The 23245-nt window shown below is 41.3% G+C and overlaps 1 protein-coding gene and 1 long non-coding RNA gene across 2 annotated transcripts in view; one reads left to right on the top strand and one right to left on the bottom strand.

Annotated features, from left to right (window-relative positions):
• The window catches only part of LOC135406615 (urea transporter 2-like), a 295446-nt gene that overhangs the window by 218352 nt on the left and 53849 nt on the right, over positions 1-23245 (top strand). The gene's annotated exons all lie outside the window — the stretch shown is intronic.
• LOC135407137 (uncharacterized) lies at positions 4036-8408 on the bottom strand. The gene is made up of 3 exons (XR_010426718.1): positions 5436-8408; positions 4531-4616; positions 4036-4427 (listed from the first exon to the last, which is right to left on the bottom strand). It is a non-coding gene; the product is annotated as an uncharacterized LOC135407137 (long non-coding RNA).

Here is a 23245-nt window from a genome sequence, read left to right as displayed (position 1 = left end):
AAAAGAAAAAGTGAGGTAAAAGAAGTATTTTTGACCTCCTATTTGAAATGTGAGGGTGTACTTCAGGTGAGTAAGCATTCAGGTGGTATGGAGCTGTGCAAGGTAATGGAGAACTGTCTCCTGGACACTCTCTTTCTGACTTGCATCTCTTTGGCAAAGGAGCTTGGGGGGGAAATAGTGGAGGATTATACTTCAAATTGCTGAAGTCTGGGGAGGATTTCACATGCTGGGTAATTTTCCATGCTGGAGTATCCACGCCACCCCCAAATGCAGCTGACCTATAGGGGAAGGGTGGGAAAAAAGTCTGTCCTAGCTCGGGAGAGAGACACATGAGCTGTGTCTCAGGCATGATTTTATCTCTGTAGACAGATGGTCTGGAGTTGCTGTCAGGAAAATGCTTTCAGATTTTTCCATTACAGGGACTAGAGAAGGGCAAAGTTTTAACACGATATGAGTAACACAAAGTACACCTTAGAAAGAAAAACAATTCTGTGAATTTTGCCTTCTTTCTGCTTTAAGATCAGGTGAGAAACAGTTTATATTCTGACTCTTGCTGTCCTCTCACTTGGTAACTAAGTAGTTTGTGCATGTGGAACCCTTCATGTGGTTCCTAAGAAACTCACTTTAGTAATCTATTGTCTGGAATTCAAACTCTAAATGGGTGTTTTTATCTTGACACACAGCTTTTCCCAACCTATTGTTTCTGTTCACCAGTGAGCCTGAGCTTCAGGATAAGGTGTGAGAACCTGAGTAATAAATACAGCATTTTATTTCACTACTTGTAATATTCTCTATTATTTTCTAGAAGAGTTGGTACATTTGCTGATTATATAAAAAAAGAGGGTCCTATTAAAAAAACAGTGAAATAAAGACAAAAAGGCACTCATGAATTTTCCACTTGTGTGAGGGAATAATAACTTAGCTACTAAGGCTGAACAAGTGACTACAAAAGAATTGGGTTTGATACAAATTTGTCTCAGAGCAGTCAAAAATTTGAGGCACAGAGCTAATTCAGACAAGGATGTCCAAGGAGATGTACTCTCTTGTACTGCTTTTGTAGAAAGAATGGATTTTTTAGGAAAGTGACAAAGCCAAAAAGTTTGCAGCCAAAAAAGCAAGCTATAGCTGAGAGTTTTGGTTTGTCCTATTATCATTCTCTTGGAAAAGCTAAGATACCTTGTTCGTGTATATCATCCTCATACCCTTTTTCTCTCTTTGGGGTGAAACCTGTGTGATTGGCCAAGCTGCAGTGGGAAATAGTAGATGATAGAGGAAAATAAGAGTATAAGGAAACAGAAAAAAAATGTCATGAAAACATGTTCAAATGTCAGTATTTATGGGGTTCTATATACTTTTTGGGAGGAAGAGACAATTTTGTTTCTGTGGAAAACAAGCATCGTAACACAAATAATCATTGGCAACAGGGGAAAAAAAAAAAGGCTAAAAATATGTTGCACAGACCTCAAGTAGGTGTTTGAACCACACTTGCAGCACACAATACTTAGCACTATAATTCCACTTGCATCAGCCTGTAGCAAATCCTGTGACGTGCATAAAACCATAGAATGGTTTGGGTTGGAAGGAACGTTACTGATCATCTTGTTCCACCTCCTGCCATGGGCAGGGACACCTTCCACTATCCCAGGTTGCTCCAAGCCCTGTCCAACCTGGCCTTGGACACCTCCAGGGATGGGGCAGCCACAGCTTCTCTGGGCAGCAGCCCAGGGTTGGGTGTCAATGCCACTGCTCAATTTGGTGTCACCTGCAGGTTTTACTGACCCTCAAGAATTTCAGATTATGTTCCACATCTCTTTCCATTGCCCCAGTCACAGTTTCTTTTTGATACTCCTGTGTGTAGTTCCCCTATTATCATGATTACAAACTCTGTCAAGAAGGGACCTTTGAGACGATCCATCTATCTCAGTAATTTTGTCATCTACAATCCAGTCCTGCTTGTAGCTTGCACCAGCTGTATTTATTTAGGTTTTTCTTTTATAAACTCCTTAATAAAAACCCACAGCAGTGTCAAAGAGTATTTTTGTGCCGTAAAAAATGATCCCTGGTGGGATTATAATTTATATTTTCAAATTGAAATCCATTGTCTGAGTCATAAATTTTTTGATTACGAAAACCTGTGCAGTTTTTGTGATTGCAGATGTTATTCTTGACTGCACTTTTTCCTCCCTTTTCAATCTCACAATACTCTATTTGAAATAAAGATAAATAAAATAATAAGAATAACACTGGTGATAGATGATAGAGGAAAGGTGTCTTTACACCTAGAATAAGAGTTTACTGAGTTCGTGAAAATACAAGCAAGGGGAAGAGAAAAGACAAACCAAAAGTGATCTTGGATAAACTTGATAAGGTCACTGGAATCATGGACTGAGTTCCTGACTCAGGCCCGTACTCCTTGTGTTACCTGAGATAATTCATGTTGCTGTTGGTTAAGGCAGCAGTTAAAAAAGTTTTACATACATACTCAGGATCCACAGACTCTAACAGAACTTAAACAATAAAATTCACTCACTTCCTGAGATATAAGCTGCTTCCTGATTCAGGAAGTATCTTAGCTCCCTATCTCAACCAGGAATGTAAAAACGTTATTTCCTCTTATCCTTTATTTTTCTTATTTCTCTGAATTGTAAAGTCCTGGATTAAGGCCATTTCTTAGACACATTTGCACAACACCCAAAATACTGGGGCCTGTAATATCAGCAGTATACTCAGGACAATTTAACATTTTTTGAAGAGGTATAGTAAAGAGAGGGATGTAAAGAGAGGATTGGACGTAAAAAATAATATGTTGGCATGAGCTGTGCAGAGGGAGATTCCTGTTGAAATGGGAATGAGGATTTGGGGAGCAGACAGGAAAACAAATTGGTGTCAGGTGAAGGCAGAAGAAAGAAATGAAAGAAAGGAGGAAGGCAGGGAGGGAGGGAGGAAGGAAGGAAGGAAGGAAGAAGGAAGGAAGGAAGGAAGGAAGGAAGGAAGGAAGGAAGGAAGGAAGGAAAAAAAAGGAAAGAAAGAAAGAAAGAAGGAAGGAAAGAAAGAAAGAAAGAGAAAGAAAGAAAGAGAAAGGATGAAAGAAAGAAAGAGAAAGAAAGAGAGCGAGAAAGAGAGAAAAAGAGAGAAAGAGAGAGAAAGAAAGAGAAAGAAGGAAAGAGAGAAAGAAAGAGAAAAAGAGAGAAAGAAAGGAAGGAAAGAAAGAAAAGAAAGAAAGAAAAAGAAAGAAAGAGAAAGAAAGAAAGAAAGAAAGAAAGAAAGAAAGAAAGAAAGAAAGAAAGAAAGAAAGAAAGAAAGAAAGAAAGAAAGAAAGAAAGAAAGAAAGAAAGAAAGAAAGAAAGAAAGAAAGAAAGAAAGAAAGAAAGAAAGAAAGAAAGAAAGAAAGAAAGAAAGAAAGAAAGAAAGAAAGAAAGAAAGAAAGAAAGAAAGAAAGAAAGAAAGAAAGAAAGAAAGAAAGAAAGAAAGAAAGAAAGAAAGAAAGAAAGAAAGAAAGAAAGAAAGAAAGAAAGAAAGAAAGAAAGAAAGAAAGAAAGAAAGAAAGAAAGAAAGAAAGAAAGAAAGAAAGAAAGAAAGAAAGAAAGAAAGAAAGAAAGAAAGAAAGAAAGAAAAAAGAAAAGGATTATAGAGTCATAATGAACACATGTAAATACAAATATCCTTGTAAAACACAGCAGTTGAGAGCTGAACAGCACCTATGCCAGGTGAAAACAATAGATTAATACTCTTTGTGATTGTGAAAAAATTGTGTGCTTCCCTTTGCTGGGCAAGGTAGCCCATTAAGGCTTTAGTCCATCAAAATCTGCTGCCAGCCTTGCCTTCCATGCTGTCTCCAGCCTCACTTCTAACATGCCCCATATCTCCACCACCCTTTTCTTTCCACCTTCATCCCACTCTCAAAAACTATTGTGCAGATTCGTGCTGGAGCCTCAGATTCAGCCATAACCACCCTGGCAATAGCCTGGGATGGAATCAGTGTGCATGAGAAGACTGTGATTTAGAGGGAGTAATAGTCAAACATACAGTCCAACAAACTTTATAGATAGTTTTTTTTATTAATAGAGACATAGCACTTGGCAAAAATGTCCAACTTCTCAGCAATAACAGTATCATCCCATAAGGAAGAATCAAAACTTGGGCAAGGTCTCAAAACGGATTTTTCTGCTTTCAAGGTCACGAGAAAGACACCATCCCAAGGCTATGAAAGGTTTCTAAATTTAAAACAGACCCACTTACCATGGTAGGCAATTGAAACTGTTTATCCACTTTGAACAGATAGAATTACCTAATCCTTCTATGATTAGAGGCTAGTGAACTTAAGTTAATTCTGTTTCTGCAGGCGCTGCTGCCTTTGATGGAAGCAGCTCATCTCAAGGAATGGCCTGCTGGTGTGGTGGCGGAACAAACAGTTTTGTCCTTTTGAGCTAAGGGGAAAAAAAAAATTGCTATTGATTTTGGCTTAAGAGTGGTAAGTACGATTCTCACCGTGGCTAGAGAGCTATTATTTTGGGCATTAGCCTCACATACCTTGCTGTGGAAGACTGCTGCAACACAGCACCTCGCAGAAATCATCTGAGGGGATCCTTAGGTCTCTCCAGTTTTTGGTTTTCAAGCTGGGAAAAAAGGGTTGAGTATATGAAACAGCCTCTCAACTGGCACACAGTTCAATAGGCTTGACAGCCTACACATATTGACTATTCTGGGAGAAAGGTCAAGAGAACACACGAGCCCTGCTGTTTTTCTACCAGCGACTGGAGGTTGCTTTATCACAAAAGTCCTCACAACTATTGTCTAAACTCCCCTTTAAAACCAACAGCCTCGCAGGGCTTTCAGGCTGGTTACAAAGGGTCACAGTTGTTTTCTGGATGGAGGCAGCAATCCTGGCAAAGCCCTGCAGACTGGCAGGGCTTGTACAATAGCGCTGCAGTGAGCAGAGCTGGCGGGGGCATGATCAGAAGTGCAGGTGGGGGAGGTGGAAATGCAGCAGAGGAATCCCTGTGATGCTGCAGCATGCTTTGAAGATCAACCTTGTAAAGGTTAGGTCTTGAAAATGGTCCTTCCACTGAGATAGATCCCCTGCACTTTGCAGGAAGAGTGTTTGAACCAGTGATAAATCTCCATCTCTTGAGGCTATATCTAAGGTGCACAAGGATTTGCTGTTTTTTTCTGTGTCAGTATTCTGAATAACCAGAACAAAATCGTTTACTTTCCCCTTTTTAGGTGAGTGTAAAATAAAATACTCCCCTTACTATTAGTTACATTGAGTATAAGATACAGGAAAATCCTCTGTAGAGAAAAGTATCTCTATACAAGGACAGTATGACAAATCCCGAGACTGGGTCTGAGAACTAGAAACAGAGAAAGTCAAAAAACCTTCCCCCCCAAAAAAAAAAAAAAATCCTGAATGTAGGCTTTAAAAAAAATTCACTTACTTGAGCAGTTTCTAAGAAAATCCAAAAGGAAAATTATCACAGGTTGATGTTTCAAACAAAAATGATGGTTTTTTAAAAAATGTGGGGGACTTTTACCGAAAAGAAAAAAATGTCAGTTTAAGTTGTGCTGTAACACAATATTTCATCATGTTTTGAAATGATCACTCAAAATGGTTTTTTTCTTTTGAATTTCTCACCGGTAAAGTTCTGTGTATGCACGTACATACAGCTGACATTCTCTTGCTGAAAATTGGGTTTGACAAAACTGTATTTCTTGGCAGGAATTCTTTCCTCCTGAAATTTCAATAAGCCCTAGCTTTAAGAAACAGATATGTTTAAACAGAAGGGAGAGGAGAAAACCAAGAGACCCCGGGCTAGACACCGGGATAACAGAGGTGCTGGGTCAGCTGGAGAGCAGAGGAAAAAAAATCCATCATGAGGGACACTCACTGCTGAAAAGAGTCATTGATGAATTGTGCATCAACAAGTATCTTCAGCTATGAACCTTAGTCATGTGTGAACGTCTGGGTGTGGGACGGCTGTGAATGAAGGATTGTTCATGAAGGCCCAATAAAATAATATTGCTGATGAAGTTTTACCCTAAGAGCACATACAGGCACAGTTATAACAAAACTTTACAACAAAAAATTACTATTCCTTTCCCCATGCCCAGCTACAAGTGATTTGCCACCTACCAAGACAAATACCACAGTAAGAAAGGAACTTTCTTTTGTCTAGAGAGTGGCAAGTGCTGCCCACAAGACTGCTCTGGCCAGAGACTTCCACCTACGGTCAGAAAGGATTGCTGCAGCTGCATTGTCAGGCTTATAATGTCACATTCAGATACAGAGATCACCATAAAATCCAGAAGATAGTCAGCTGAAAGCCTGTACATCACACTGGGCTCCAAATCAGGCATCCAGCCATGACCAGTGCTTGCTGAAGCTGCCAGAGATGTTGCACTAGTCATTTAACAACTGGAGGAGCCACATCCGTGTCATCAAACAGGTGCTCCTGCTGCCTACTTTGAGTCATCAGTCCTTGGAGGCCTGAAGGAGCTTCTAGTGGAATCTACCACTTTTTTCTATCTGTGAAACTTAGCTTGGGATGTAGGTGGTCAACTTTACAGCTATCAAATTTAAAAATCTGTTCACCCTGCTTCCTGGATGCACCCCAAAGGAAAACACTTCTAATCTTTAATCTGATGATTCAGAACCTCTCACCACCGACTTTGGACCAAAATGAATCAAAGATGAACATCTCAGATGGAGACATATACATTTTAGCCTTGACTTCTTTAGCATTGGAAGAGGTTTTTTACACCAGCAGGGAAGGGGGTTTCTTTCTATTATTAAGGTCTCACATTTGTAATGGAAAAATTAGCCTCTTTTTAACATATAATCTATTGAAGATAATGAAAAGCTTCAGGAAAATAAGAGAACAATGAGATGTTTTGTCTGAGTTGAGATAATGCCTTTGGGTGGGTCTGTGAGTGTATATTTGTGTAAAGAAGGACTCAAAAGTCTAGTGACTTCATAGGAAGGACTATAGTCTCTGTTCCCAAATCTTCGTTCGCGAAGCCTAGCCATGATAGTCTCTGTGCACTTTAGGATGTTGACTGTGACACTTGTAACCCCATGGTTTGTTCTCATTCAGGGGAACAGGCCATGTTCCAATGAGTAAATGTCAATGCTATGGTATTGCATGCTCTAATGAGAGCAGGAGATAATGTAATCAAGATTTTTCCACAGACACCTCTGTCTTTGCATGGGATATTTCTACAAGGTATTTCAGGTTGGTTCAATCCCATGCCACCCCATGCACTGAGCTGGAAGGACAGGAGTCTTCCAATTTTAACACTGACGAGTCTGTACAAGCCCTTTGTTGCCTTTAGATGGTCACATGGATGAGGGGATGCTTGCAGTGGAGAAACTGAAACAGAGAAAGATTCATAGCAGAATTCTGAATAGTACCTAACCCTCCTACACTCTTCTTCATCTCCTCTCCTTTACCTGTTTTCTTCTAAAGTACCACATTAACCCCTCTGATTGTGTTTTATGGGCAATGAACCACACAGTCATAGAATCATAGAATCAGAGCATCTCAAGTTGGAAGAGACCCACAAGATCATCAAGTACAACTCCCTGCTCCTTGTAGAACAACCTAAAACTGAACCATATGATTAAGAGCATCATCCAGATGCTCCTTGAACTCTGACAGGCTTGGTGCCATGTTTCTGCCTATTCGGTCTACAGATTTTGATTAACTTTATTGTGGTATAATTGTATCCTTTTCTTAAGCCGCTTTTGGTACCGCACTGAGGAAACCTAAGGGAATTTATATTGCCTAACTTGGACATGATTTTCAAATGAGTCTTGTATCCTGTAATTCTTGCATGGACAGGGCTTGCCATATGCTCACTAGGTTTAGAAAATTTACCAGCTTTTGTGAGGGGAAATAAATGGGGGTTTAGGAGCCTAATTTTTACCTACCTTTTTCCTAATTTCAGTTCTGTCACTTAAGCTATATAATTTTGTGTTATTACTAAGACTTTTCATTCAGCTAGCAATGTATTCAGATGTATATTCATCAGGAACAGTCATTGGTACATCCTACACAAATGTTGCATCTACATCACACAGAAAGCACCTTTGCACCATGATGTCCAACTCATTTCTCAGTTCCTTGTTAATGGGAGTCCTGAACTCTGTAACCATGCCCACAGAAAATTGCTAGGGAGTTAATTTCCAGAACAGATTTGCAGCTTGAATAAACTTGTAGTAAGGCTTTAATGTATTTGTAGAAAGAGATGAAAACTTGTAAGACAAAGTAGACTCAGTCAATGGAGTAGTTTTCAACTTATGATCTCCAGGGTATGTAGAAACTACACCTAAGGAGGTGGCAAAAGGAGAGCTAACTAAGGGAAGAACATCTGTACTCAGAAGCTTAATTTTGTAAGATTCCAATCCACATCTTCACTGGAGGGAAAAAAAAAAGTAAGGTAGTAAAAACTGAAGATCACTGGCAAATCAGCAAAACTGACTCAAGAATGACTATTGGTTTTAATAGAATCACATAATGGTTTAGGTTGGAAGGCACCTTAAATATCATCTTGTTCCAAAGCCCCCTTCCATAGGCAGGGACACCTTCCATTAGACCAGGTTGCTCAGAGCCCCAGCCAGCCAGGCCTTAGAGCACTTTCTTCTACTTTCATGAAACATAAGGAGTTACTCCACAAGAAGTCACAAGAACCACCTACACTGTGTCCTTAGGAAATAGAGATAAGATTCTTCACAGGCATACATGTGTGTACAGAGAATTAGGCCCACTGTAGCTTGGTGGACACGGAAGGAAGTGCCTATTGTTCCAGCCTGATACATCACATATGCACTTCAGGAGGCATTTCAGTCAAGCCAGTCCAGTAGAGGCCCCAAAGAAATCAGCTATGCAAACCTCCTTTCAGTATAGAATATAAAATACATATCCTTTTACCAAAAAAAAAAAAAATTAAAAAAATCATGGACTCACCTGGCCAGGGTTTTCAGTCAGGGTTCTTCTGCTCTGGGTCTTGGCGTGTGGTGGTTCTCCACACCTTATATTGCTGCAGAGGAAAGCCAAATTCCTAATTCAGCTGCTAAAAGCTAAAAGGAAAGCTGAGTTTGGGGGCACAATGCTTGGAAAGTGGTTGGAAGTGTGACTCTACATTTTTTATCTCCAAGGATATGGGTCATGGTCAAGTTTTGCAACAGAGAGCAGAGTAGCCCATACAGAGCACTGGAAGGGCTTGTTTATTGGGTCCACAGGCTTTTGAGTAGTACAGGAAGGTGTTACATGGTAGATTTTTAAATTCTCTTCTGATGATTTCAAAATGGTTCTTTACCATTATTATTTTTGAAGACTGCTAAAAGCACTTGCTATGTTGGTCATGGGGTTATTATTCACGCTGAGGTTGTAAGTGGTGTCTTCTGCTGGTCCTCTTTCATAATACTGTGTCTCAGCCAAGAAGCATAAGGTTGTGTAAGTAAAAAGGGAGAAAACTGCTATGGAACTATATAAACACCTATTTAAAAATTACATTGTTAAAATAACAAAATTACAGGACTGAATTCAGTTCTAGCAGTGTGTACGTATCTCTTCTGATATCAATGAAATTGAGGCTATTAACACCAGCAGAACATGTGATCCATAGCTGTAAGTTCTGGTCACACCAGAACAGTTTCAGGAGGCAAATGTTTTGCTTGGTAAAAGAATATGTGGTATCTGATTATATGCCCAAATTCAAAACATGAGATAGCCATATCCATGCTATATAAGCTTGCAAGACGTTCACAGGGTATTCAAATATAAAACTCACAAAAAAAAAAAAAAAAAAAAAAAGTAACATTATCAAACAGGTACTTGATAGTACTCAAAAACAGCCCAACAGATTAATTTACTAAAACTTAATTTCTTTGTCACTTTCTTGACCTTTAAAGTAAAGCCTAATTCCAATTAGTTCAGTTATAAAGTCCATAACTCTTGTAGGTACTGCAGTGTGCAACACATTATCATTTTACAATGTTCTCCCTGATTTGCAGCACAAAACATGCACTCCTTATGGGAATTTGTTGGCAGGCATTTGGGGCAGCTGGAAGTGATCATGAAGTGCAATTACTGTCTGTGCATATCCACATCTGGAAAACAGTTCTTTGCAGATTTTAAAATAGCCTTAATGAAGAATGGAACCTTGTACTTGAATCGATGGAAAGGGTGAAGGGGTCTCAACGCTAAATTTGTTAGAGAGCTAGAATGAAAAGAGCACACTGTACAGAAATAGAAAATAATTAACGGAAAATTAATTATTGTCAGAAATGTTTGCCATCATTCTTCATAGAGGGAGAAGCATCATCCATGGGCAGGGGTGAATGGAAGTTCTCCATTAAATAAAATATTTAACATTTGCCATGTAAGATTTATCAGTGGTGATATTGGCTGATGTTAGGTGATATTATCCTTAACGCGTAACGTCACGATGTCTTGTGGGCAAGAAGACACCAGTGGATGTGAGACATGCTAAGAGGTTTACTGAAAAAAAGTCCAGGGGCAAAATGGAGGCAACCCAAGAAAGACCGGGATTAACATTAGAAAGGTTTCAACAATGGATTCCTTGTGAATTGCTGCACCATGTGCTGGATCCAGCCCTCTCATTGCTTTGGAGAATCTCCTGTGTGTACACTTAAAAAAAAAAATGCACGGTATTTATTACTACATCCCAGTGATCTTGGCCACATTGGGCACATTTCTAGTTGCCTCGGGAGGACAGAGAGCTCAGGATGGTCTCTCTGTGACATGCTGCAGGTATCTGTTAGTTAACATGCCCAAGACCCCTTGTCTGGAAATGTCCCAAGTTCAGACATGCTTTACCCCATTAATCTTGCAGCACTGATGTCTCTCAGCTTCAGCTCAAAGCAGTGGATTCTGCTGCTTCTCAGCAACTCTGAAAATCAGGTGAATAAAACCTAAAATATGCAAAGCAGAACACACAGTAATTAAGACACAAGTTTTGCACATTTAAATGTATATTCCAAAATCTCCTCAGAATTGGTTCAATGTTATTCTTAGACTGCATAACTATGAAAAACTTTCTCTTTCACACTTCCCTAAAACAAATAATCCCTTTTTCTCCTTCAAATGATCAATACTCAGGTTTAAACCTTCTCCCTACACACTTTAGGATGAAGCTACAGTTGGCCAGTTGGTCTCTTGTCCCAGGCAATCAGCAACAGGACAAGAGGAAATAGCCCCAAGCTGCACCAGGGGAGGTTCAGGTTGGACATCGGGAAGAATTTCTTCACTGAAATGGTTGTCAGGCATTGGAAGGGGCTACCCAGGGAGGTGGAAGAGTCCCTATCCCTGGACGTTCCAAGGAATGACTAGGCATGGCACTCAGTGCTCTGGACTGGTTGAGAAGGTGGGGAACAGTCACAGCTTGGACTCAATGATCTTGGAGGTCTTTTCCAACCTTAATGATTCTGTGATTCTGTGATTCTGAGATTCTGACTACTCACAGCTGACAGAGATCTCAGAACAGCACATTCTTCCCGCAGTCTCAAATGTGGGAAATCATTTCACCTGTCAAAATCCACCATAAACTTTCTCTACATTCCTCCTTCCCTGTGTTTAGTTATTGATGCTGCTGAATAGCTTCTGCTTTCTGTTCTGCAAGTAGGTGCATCCTTTTGTCCATGTCTAGAATGTGCAATTTGTAAGGTTTGTTTTGGCCCCTTCCATTTGAAAGCAATCTTTAAGGAATGCATGTGCAGGTTCCTCCCTTTTTTTTCTCAGAAGACCTGTCTAAATCACTCAGTTTCATTCATTTCAACAGAATGTGAATCATGTCCTATGTGAGCATTCCTACACTTAGAATATTAATTACTTTTAATAGACCTAAGATAAACTATGTAAGTAGTTAACACAAATATAAATAGACCTCTACCAACATAAAAGATCATCATGAGAAAGATTTCTGGAACCAAGATAAGAGGCTTTCTTTTTTTTTTTTTTTCCTTTTCCTTGGGTGAGGAAAACTGAGGCAACAAAAGCTTTGAGGGAGGTCACAAAAATGGAGAAATCTAGCAAGGCCAGAACAGCTGAGGTGGGAATAGTGAATTTCTGCTGTCTTGAACTAGCCCTGCTACCTGCACAGAAGCAGGCCAGATGGGTCACCACGCTGGATGCTCTATTAGCTACGTTACAATCACACACCACGGCCAACACACTGCCCAGAGCGAGGAGTGACCCCAGACTTCCTCGCTGGCCGCAGCCTTCAGCTGGCTTTTCTGCACAGTGGTGCAAAAAAAGGAAAAGTATAAGCTGTTTCTCCGGCAAGTCGTGAATTTATTCATCACCTCAGTGCTCCCCAGGCGTGGGCAGGACCTCGCCTGTAAAGCAGAGCACGTTTTGGCAGCGCTGAGCAGCCGGTGTTTCTGCCAGAGCGGCTCTGCAAACACTCTTTGTACAGCCAGATTTCATCAGAACAAAGCCAACGCTAATGCAAGGCTAGGTCCCCCTAATGATGTTTTATTATGAGTAAACATTGGGCTAAGCACAGCTGTATTAAGTGGATTTTGGATTCTTTAGTTGTGAAGAACCCTTGGGAGCATCTGTCCCTACATTAACAGCACTGCGAGAAAGGGGTTTCACCCAGTAATTCCTGCAACAAGCCAATAATTTCTGCTAGAAACTAGAGGATCTCAGAAAGTGCTTTGAGGGCTTTGCAATGCTCCTGAAGTTATCTATTATTCTGGGAATCTCTGCCTCAATGTCTCCCATCTGGCTTCCTTACGTGTTGCCTTGCTTTCACCCTTTTCAGCAGCTCCATAGGACCCAGGAGGGAGAACAAGTAAAAATACCCATTCATGGTCTGCCTGTTGTGGATAAAGTCTGCTCTCAGGTACATCTCAGACAAAGGAGCGTTATTAATACTATTATTAATGAAAACAAGATATGGAGTCAGTCAATAGATGCACAAATTAAAACCATCTCCCTTGCAGGACTCACAACACAAAACCACAGAAAATGGTAAGCAAAGTAGTAATGTCCACAGTTTCATGGATGCATTTCCTCTGCAAGTATCTTTACTTTAGTGTGTCCAGAGAAGTTGGAACAGAGCTGGGGAAGGGTCTGGAGCAGCAGGAGCAGCTGAGGGAGCTGGGGGGGCTCAACCTTGAGGAAAAAAGGCTCAGGTGGGACCTTCTCACTCTCTGCAACTCCCCAACAGGAGGGGGGAGCCGGGGGGGAGTTGGGCTCTGCTCCCAGGGAACAAGGGACTGGACCTGAGGAAATAGTCTATAGTTGCACCAGAGGTGGATTATATTAAATATTAGGGAAAATTTCTTCACCAAAAGGCTTTTCCATCCCTGGCACTGCTGCCCAGGGCACTGGTGGAGTGCCTATCCCTGGAGGGATTTAGAAGACGTGTGGATGTGGCACCTGAGGACATGGGTTAGTGGTGAACATGGTGGTGGTGCTGGATTAGTGGTTGGACTCAACGACCTTAAAGGGCTTTTCCAATCTTAGTGATTCTTTGATTAGAAAATTGGTGCTTTAGTGAAGATCGATTTGTAATTAACACTAGCTTCTTTTCCACTGAGCTTATTTTATGCATTACTTTTATACTAGAAGCACTACCATCACAGAGGTAAATATTTTTGACTAAGGGAGAATTGTTGGGAAGGTCTCAGGGGTGAATTTTGCTGCCTGCCATCCCATTCTCACCTGGAATCTGGACTCACCAGCAGGACTACGTGTCCCTTAACACTTCACTGTCTGAGGTTTCCCAAATGTTCAGTTTACCTTCAACAAGAAGAGAAACCATGATATATTACAGACAGTTTAGCAGTAAACTCCAATCTCCCTGTGGCACAATATTCAAAATATTTGGGGGGCTGGATTCATTTAAAATAAGATGTTATGTGGAAAATCGTAATAAAACTGAAATCCTGCCTCTGCACCCCCACCCCAGAAAATTATTCAGGAAGAAATTTCTGCTCAGAGTTATTTTCCCACTTTTCAGATAGAAAGAAAAGCATAAGGAAAGTAGATGCATTTTCCAATTGATACATACTGAGCCTGTGACAAGGTATAAACTCAACATCAACACATCATTCCTAGCACTACACAGATTTCTCTCTGCTGGAAGCAGGAGTACAATTACACATAAGCCTCCAGACAGCTGGCCTGCAGTAGGACTTTTTCAACACTTTGAATCTGAGATAGATGAGAAAAAGAAAAAGCATCTATGCCACAAACCCAGTGGGAGAAGTTCTGCCTATGGGAGATGATGAATATTCAAATCACAGCTTCCATGAAATGCCATAGCGTCTTAGTCAAACAGAGTTTGAAGCAAAATCTTCCCTCAACTGTTTTGAGTCTGGTCCATAGTTCAAAGTGTTTCAGTTCAAAACAACAAAAATTAAAGATACAATTTATTTTTCTCCTATTTAAAATAAAATACTTGAGCAAATAATATTTTTTTCTCAAATCCCTCTCTTTTCCAAAGCCAATGTTCTGTGCAATTCACATTCTCTCTCTTTATCTTCCAAACAAGGATCTTTAGGCACACAAAGTTTAAAAGGTTTGCCTGATGTCATTGTCATGTCTTTGATCCTAACTAATTATCTCACACATGCTCAAACTGTCTCTGTTCTCCTGTCCTGTGACAGGGAGTCCTATAGTTTATCCTTGCACTGACAGAGAAAGACTCACAGTAACAAATACAGCCTGACAAGTGTTTGAGGATAAATTTATTTACTGTATCAGATACTTTGCCTGCTTGTACAGAAGGTGTAAACAGTAATAAATTGGCAGTCATGAAATTAATGATGACTGTAAATTACTGAGGTACTTAACTACTTCTACCAAGTGTATCCTGAACAATAAATTAGAGGAAAATGTATTTGGAGATAAGGAAGACCTCATAAATATAGTGAATTAAATTATGGAGCTCAGGGAAGTCTGGAACAAATACATCAGTAGGTCCACATGATAAGCAGTAGTTGATAAGAGACTTACTCCCAGTTTTTCGTGGGGGTCCCCAGCGCACAGGGACCACCAGTATTTCTTATGAGTCAGAAATCAGAGCTGGGCTGGCAATAGAGTGAAAGTGTTCAAACACATAAAGGAAAACTACATTGCGTATTACCTCCAGTTTAGACACTGGGCAGGGATCCAATGTGGGGCATGAACAGCCCAGGGGTAGCAGTCAAAAGCCATGGGCTCATTACAAGCCTGACAGATGAAAGCTGTCATGTAGGGGATAAGTCCCTCCAAATGATAGCAATAAATAACTCAGCGCTTTGTGTGTCCAAAGACACCTCGAGAAGTGGGAGAAAAGTCCGTACTGGGACCCACATTTTGCAAATGGAGAAAATAAGACCCTGAAGCCCAGCTCCATTTCAACAAAATTCCAGTTGCTCAAATCCTTGCGCCAGGGCTGGGCTCTCCTGAGCCAAGAAGAAAGAAAGGCACCCTCAGTTGCAATCCCCCTCCTCCATTACCTGATTTTCCCTCCTACTGCAATTCAGTGGCAAAGAGGAAAAGTGTGGACCCCAGCCTTGGGGTCCAAAACATTACTGCCATCTTGGACGTATTTCACCCTTTTTCCTGCGTCTATCACTCCTGAGGACCAAATTCTGCTCTGCCTCACTGGGGAAAGAGACCTGGAAACAGGCAGCTTTGACAGCCAAGGCAAGCAGACCCCTGTGGAAGGAAACTCATTTTCCTGGAGCTCTAGGATTCTTTTTTCCCTTCCATGAATGGATGGAAGAGTGATGTCAAGGGACTTTGGATCCAGCCCTTCAAGCCCTGTGAAGCAGCCAAGGAGTCCAGCCAAAGCTACACAACTTTCCCCAAATGCTGTCCCTTCCTAATTCTGCTTCTGAAGTGATTTGCTTACAGTGTCTCTGGCTCCCTTCTCCCCACCTGCCACTCAATCAGAGCTAAATGTCAAATGTCTCTGCCATCAGCCATGCCAGGCATGCTATAAAAAGCAGCTGTCTTCCTGACAAACTGTGCTCTCTGAAAGTCCTGTCTTCAACTTTTCTGTCATTTGCAGTCTTCCTTTAATTTTATTTTTAACACACTGTCTGTCTGTCTCCCTGGGATCACTCTGTGTAGCAAGGGCGTCCCAAAGGAGCACACTCCCCTCCACAACACCCTGAAGGAGCAAAGACAGGTGGGAATATCTGAATCCCAGTGCTCCCAGGATAAACTGAGCAGTACAATCATCCCATGGTCTCCCTAAAATCTCCTGAGAGTGAGATGTTCTCAGGGGGGCTCCTCAGTGACAGGCCCCATCACCACCACGCTCCACACACTTGAGGCACAGCCTAAGGCACCCTTCACACCCTGCTTTTCCCCGTGGGCACTGACACCATAAGCAGGTAGCACAAGTCAGAGAAGGTTTGGAGTTGCCCACAGTGACTGTGGGGGCCAAATTTAAGAAAAGCTGAGCGGGCTTTACCCAAGCACGGTCATCCAACCTGGCACCTGCACTGCAGTCCTCTCCTACACGTGGGCATGTTCCTTACTTGATGCTGAGGCTTGTGGGCAGAAAAATGCTGGGGTTGAAAAACTGTGAGTAACAAAAAACTGTTGACTTTCTGACAGAAAATTGCATATTCTGCGCTGTTTTCCAGGGAAGTAGCATTGTGGGGATTTATAATGCATCCGCCTATTTCCAAAATTACTTGGTTGAAAAAGGATTTCTTTATAGCAAAAGGGTATTTTTTCTTTCCTCCTTCTTTTCCCACTGTAAAAAGTTTCCAGCTGGGAACACTCAGCATTTCTTCACCTTCAGTGCAGAGGGACACATCCAGATCCCATCCTGCCTACCAAACATCCCAGCCTGGGCACTGCCAGTGCACAGGCTCTCACAGTTCCAGCTCATTCTGGAATTAGCACCTTTCTACCTGCTTCTTGTTGAACCATTGGGAACTCAGGTAGCAAAGAGAAGTGGGGGGTTTTGGGTGGAGTTGGTCCAAGATCCCACCACCATTCGTCCCTTCTCCTCCTGTAATCACCCGGTCCCGCTTTTGTCCACAATCTTCACCACTGAATCCACTTGTTATGTCTCCTGCAAAACATTGCTGCCACCACCAGTGAATTTTTCAGCAAATGTGGCATTTTACCCTCCCTTGTGAAACCTGCCTGCTTTGAACTTACTTTCAACTCTGAAAAGGGACTTTTTCAGAGAAAATTACCAGATTGACTACCATGTTTGTTCAAACACTTATCTGTGCTGCTGAGTAGGAAAGGTATTTTTAGCCTGGCTGTCAGCACCACAAATAGTCCAGAATTCAGATTTTGTTTTCTCCTGTCTCACTTGTTGCCACCAATAAAAATGTTGCAACCAGAAGTACCCTTGTAGAGTGAAGCGTTAGCCACAAGAGAGTCCAGCCCTTATTCCCAGGGATACATCAGCTCTGCAGTGATACCAAGCAAAATACAAAAAAAAAACCCTGCCTTTGTTTGTACACAAGAAGATATGACTGAAATACAAAACCATGTACATAACACAGAGATCAAATGGCACTAGCAGTAAAAAAGGAGTCACTTCTAATTCTTCCTTTACCAGATTACCTCTGGCAAATTTACCAGTGTTTATACATGTAGAAAAGGTATTGCAACTTCAGGGTGGACCCAAATTAGAAATATTTGATGATAGAGTTTATTTTAAATACTGTTGAGGCAAGTCCATACATGGGTGACGTGCTCTCAGAGGATTTCTTTCTGATACAGGGTATTAAAGGTACAAGTGGAGTCAAGAAAATTTACTGTGTGCTAAGAGTGTGGTGTGCCAGACAGTTGATTTCAGCTGTGTCTTTGCCATGTGCTTTCATCTACCCTCTCTTCTTTCCTGTTAACTCATACACTCGCTTTCTGAGGCTTCATTAAAAGCTAAATTGACTCGGGTAATAATAGAGTGTCCTGATGTGGATGCAAAATTAATCTCATTTCCAACTGAGCCCCTGCCCAAAAGCTTGAGAAAGCCCACTTCAGCAGAGTCTGTAAGCAGATGCTTAAACTCATCCCTATTAAACACAACACATTAGTGCTTCCCTGAAGATTTTGCAGATTTGGGGCTCCTGCCTGATTTGTAAATGGTGAGTAGCTTTGATTTTACTGTGCCAAAGGAGTTGGAAAGCAATTTAATTTTTATAATGAGAGTATTTCCACCAACAAAAGACGAGTGGTTCTAAGTAGGTCTTTTTTTTTTCTGTCTATTTAAATTAGATTAAATAAGATTATGGCATTATTAGCATCATTAGGGTTATTATTAGGAAATTACTATTCACAGCACTTTTATTGTCATATTCTACAATAAGGAAAGCACATCTATTAAAATGATTGAACATCAATACATAAGCTCCTAATAATCCAATGGTATCAATGAGTTCATCTTTTAGATTCAGTTGCAAAAGTCATCGTTTGCTAGTGATTATCCAATTGTTCATTAGAAGAGATTCTCTCTAAGACTCAGCAGCTCTCTAATGATGAAACATAGTCATTACATTTCAGTCAACCTATTCTTGATGCAGCCATTGGATGGCATTTAGCTGTCGCTGTTTTATTGTTATAATTGTCACGTAACAATGATTTCATGACCCAGACTTCCACATCAGACTTTCATCTTGTCATACACTTTAAACCACACCAGTGAGATGTGGCTGGGGCTCAGACTGTGATTTTTGGGGCGGTTGTAGATGCTGCATAAAGTTGAGATGGAAGATATGTTGTACATACTGCTCATTCCTCCAACTCAGGGCTGAACAGTAAGTCCAGTAGGTCTATATATCAGAATATTATTTTTTATATATATATATATATATACACACAGTATAAATACATACTGTATATAGTATATAGAATATAGTAACAGTATATACCAGAAGAGACCTCACTGGTTGGAATGTGTTTGGTGTCTAAGAATTATTTGTTGGAAAATCTTAAAATTCCAGTTCCGTCTCTATAAGTGCAGTCTGAAGATGATTGTAGCCATCACAGGAAAAGTCTGAGGTGTAAATATCTAACACTGAGTGTGCAGTTAGTCTTTGACGGGCTGAATTCTGAAAATAGCGTTTTACCTTCCTTTTGCCACTTGATTAATTCTGTTCGTTCAAGCAGCACATGATGGGATCTCACGTCTTTTGGGACAGGGATTGACAGGGAAAGGAAAGACTTGAATTGCACTGACTTTGGATAACTTGACTTTGGGGGGACGTTGGTCTTTCATAATTACTCAGCATTTTCTGCTCACGCTGAAATGAGTGTCAGGACTTCCTTGGAATTCAGGAGTCATGGAGCTGCTCAAACATAATTGTCGGTTTTCCAAGACATTTCCAGAATAAGTGGGAATCAATTTTCAGTTATTTTAGACTTGTTATTCTCACAGTAAGTTGCACTGATTGAACTGCTGCACCTCTGAAATACTGCAAGCATTCAGATTTTGTGCCTGCATACAACCATTTCATGTACTCACTTTGTTCAGATATTCCAGCTTTGGACAGTGGGACTAGATATGAGTTCTCTTTTTTTTCAGCTTAACAACCTCCATTATGTTAACTCAGTGTGAACACAATAGATATCCTTAGAAATCACTCTGTTTATTCGTACATAAAACTTGTCAGAAATCCACATAAAGCTCCAGCAAAGATGGTTTCCATAGCTGAAGAAGGATGGTGATTTTGCACCTGCATCAAAATTTAGGCTTAGTTCTTATGTTCAAATTGCAGTTGTTGTTGTACACATTCAAGCTTTGGTATCACTTTGAGCAACATTTGCTGGCCAAACCCATCATCAGTTCAGCTTTAGCTAGAATTTAGATGCAGAGGTTCAGGTTGGCAAAGAGACTCACAGGAGAAGAATTCCAGTGTATATTTCATATGGAACACATGCCTCTGTGCTTTGCTGAACACAGATGTATTCAAACACAGTCAAATTTCTTTCTGAAAGTGTCTTAGCTGAGTGAGAATGAGTGCAGATAGACAAGGTTAGTTGTGGACCTAAGGGAGAAAGAAATGCACTACTTTCTTAAAATCTCTGAACTTCTTCAGAACCAGTTCTTGAGATGGTTTTTCTCCCACTTATCCTGCAGGAGTGCTTATGGCATGACAACTTAAACCATAAAATATCCCCAGTTCATGCACTCCAGCCATAAACTGGTGGTGTCCATCCTGTCTTTGCAATCCTTTAATTGCTTGTTCTGTCTTTGAAAAGAAATAAGCAATCCAATCTTTTGAGGAATTGAGACATTCATTTAATCTCCTTGCATGGTAGCTGGGGAAAGAGAGGGAATGTCATCACAGGAGTGTCTGTGGATTGTCATTTGCCAGCAACCCCATCACCACTTGCAATATGCTGCCTGGGGTCAGCTGCAGTACCTTTGGGACTGGCCACAGGACAATCCCAATCCTGAGGTGTTTCCAGAGGAAACATCAGTGGCATCTGTCATTCAGGGCCAACAGGGTTAGCACTCTACTGTGGCTGGATACTGTGTGTCTGGCAGATCATTTTTCTCTACTCCAGCTCATTCTTTGGTCCAGCCACAGGTCTTATTCGGGCAGACAAGAGACTCTGGTGCCCTTATTAGGACCTTCATAGTCTTACAGAATTTTGGAGAGGAGGAGCACTGAGGTTCCAGTCCCAGTGCAGCCCTGCTGCGAAGCTGCCATTTCTCCATCTGGAAGCATGATGAAACACTGTGTGACATTATGGCTTGTGCATGAAAGACTGATATGCTTCAGAAAGGCTCAGCCCTGACTTAACACATAAGAAAGTGATTAGGGAGACAAGGGAAGCCAAAGGTCTCAAGAATAAAGATGAAAAACTGCGGGATCTGGCTAATTCCAGAAGCAACACCATTTATGCTATTACTTGATGCCAATAGATACAAAAATAGTAACTGTGCTCCCTAGCCTGCAGTGATTCTCTCAAATTGGCTGAGAACAGCCACATCACTAGCAGCAAAATTGTTGCATGTGTCTGGAATAAAAACCCTAGGAGGAGTGCAAGTCACAAGTAGGTCATTACTCACCCATGTGCACATCCCAGGGGACAGTGGCACTCATGTGAGCTATTCCTGTTGATAACGGTGAGACTGCCTTGCTGGGACAATATTCTGGCAAACAGGAAAAGATCCAAGCCATTGACTGCACAAGACTGCAGTTATCTTCAGGACAGATAGGGAAGCTGACTCAACACCATCTCAGAGGAGTGATAATGGTTGGCCATGGCTCATCTGCTTCCCACTGGGAAGAAGCAGTTGTCAGTGAGAAACGACCAAGGGAAATGTTTGAATGCTGAGCACACAACTGCAGAATGAGGTGACACCTATGTATGAACAGATTTATACAGTTGAAGATCCTGGATTCCCATCAGTGAGCTGTCAGGCAAGAAAAGACCAGTGCCAAGAATGGAGGATAACTGAGATCTGTGTCCAAGCTATGAAGTTGAACCCAATCCAAGATGCCCTATGGCTGTTTAACTAACTAGGAAAACTTAAACAATCCCCCACAGTCACACTCGATCTTCTGCACTCATAATACCTCAACAGTTCCTCTTGCCATGATAAAGGCTGTCAAGAAACAAATCCACAGTATCTGCAAGGAAGTTTTTGAGCCAGTCAGTAATCATTTGTATCCATGCCTTCGAACTCAGCAGGAATGTGGGGTGGGAATACGCTGTTATATGCACATTCCAGCTGCAAAATATTAAAATCTTCTACAAGCATCGTGACCTAACTCATGATTTTGGCAGCTACCACTCTCATTGGGATCATCTGCTTATGACACATTCCTTACTTCATTTAAGAGACATGTTTTCAAACAACTGTCATGTGCAATTTCCTCTGCACCTGAGATTTTTCTTACAAGGATGAGAGAACTGCAGCAGCCTGGTGGGGTGGGACTCTGACCCTATGTGTGCCAGTGCTGCAGTCATTTGCAAAAGCAGGGCATATCCTTGAGCAGAGGCAGCTCCTACACCAGAAGCTGTGAGGAGAGCAGGGCTGAGAACACTTGTAGAATTGGATACTGCCATAAGGGGCATTTTTGTCCATTTCTGGCTGACTTCTGATAATGCCAGTGTTAGTCAGGGTGCTTTGTCTCTATTAAATAGAATGGCAATGTGAAGAGCAAAAACTGGGGAGGACTGGAAAGACAGTGGTCATACATAGAATTTTTCCATCCACCTTAGAATTAACGGATGCTTGTCTAAGATAAGGAATAACACAAAAATGAGAGTGGAGCATCTCTTCTACAAAGGCAGGTTGTGAGAGCTGGGGTTGTTCAGCCTGGAGAAGAGAAGGCTCCAAGGAGACCTGAGAGCCCCTTCCAGGGCCTGAAGGGGCTCCAAGAGAGCTGGAGAGGGATTTTGGACAAGGGATAGAAGGACAGGACAAGGGGCAGTGGCTTCCTACTGACAGAGGGCAGGGTTAGATGGGATATTAGGAAGGCATTCTTCCCTGTGAGGGTGATGAGGCCCTGGCACAGGTTGCCCAGAGAAGCTGTGGCTGCCCCATCCCTGGAAGTGTTCAAGGCCAGGTTGCATGGCACTTGGAACAACCTGGTCCCTGGGCTTGATATCCCCGTCAATCACACAGAAATTGAAACAAGATTATCTTTAAGTTTCCTTCCAACCCAAAACATTCCATGATTCTATGGTAAGCCAGTGGGGGCATTCATCAGGAATCACCCATCCCCAGTTTCACCTGGAGGAGGCCAGCTGCTTCCTGGGTGTTACGAAACTTCTGTCAAAATAACTTTTGATGGGCTAAACAATAAAATGAGAAAGACGTTTCTTAAGTAAATCGAGAAAAAAATTTCTTCTAAACAAAACAAAACCCAGAAAAAAACCACTAAATTCCATCTTACATCTGCACAAACAGCCTTGTTTGTGCTAACAAATCCAGTTTAATGCATCTCCCAGTCAAAAGTGATGTATTTATAAATGCTATCACATGTAGCAATTAGAAACACCCTGACATCCTGTTCTTTCTTCTCCTTCCCCCTCTCCAGTATTCAAAATACTTCAGCTCCTAAAAACACTCACCCTCATATTCCATTCCCCTTCATGTCAGCACCAACCAACTTGCCCTCTTCCTTACCTTCTTTAAGTGTTCAAAGGTAATTTTAAAGAACACCTCATTTAGCTTTCATTTTACTGAGATTCAGCATGCCCATAAATCAGAGCTGAAGGGGAATTGGAGAGGGTCTCAGCTAATCAAAGCTCCAATCTCTAAAATGTTTAAATATAAATCAAAATAGTTGAAG

Source organism: Pseudopipra pipra, chromosome Z, assembly GCF_036250125.1.
Source record: "Pseudopipra pipra isolate bDixPip1 chromosome Z, bDixPip1.hap1, whole genome shotgun sequence".
Lineage (NCBI taxonomy): Eukaryota > Metazoa > Chordata > Aves > Passeriformes > Pipridae > Pseudopipra > Pseudopipra pipra.
This window is presented reverse-complemented; position numbering and strand designations above follow the sequence as displayed.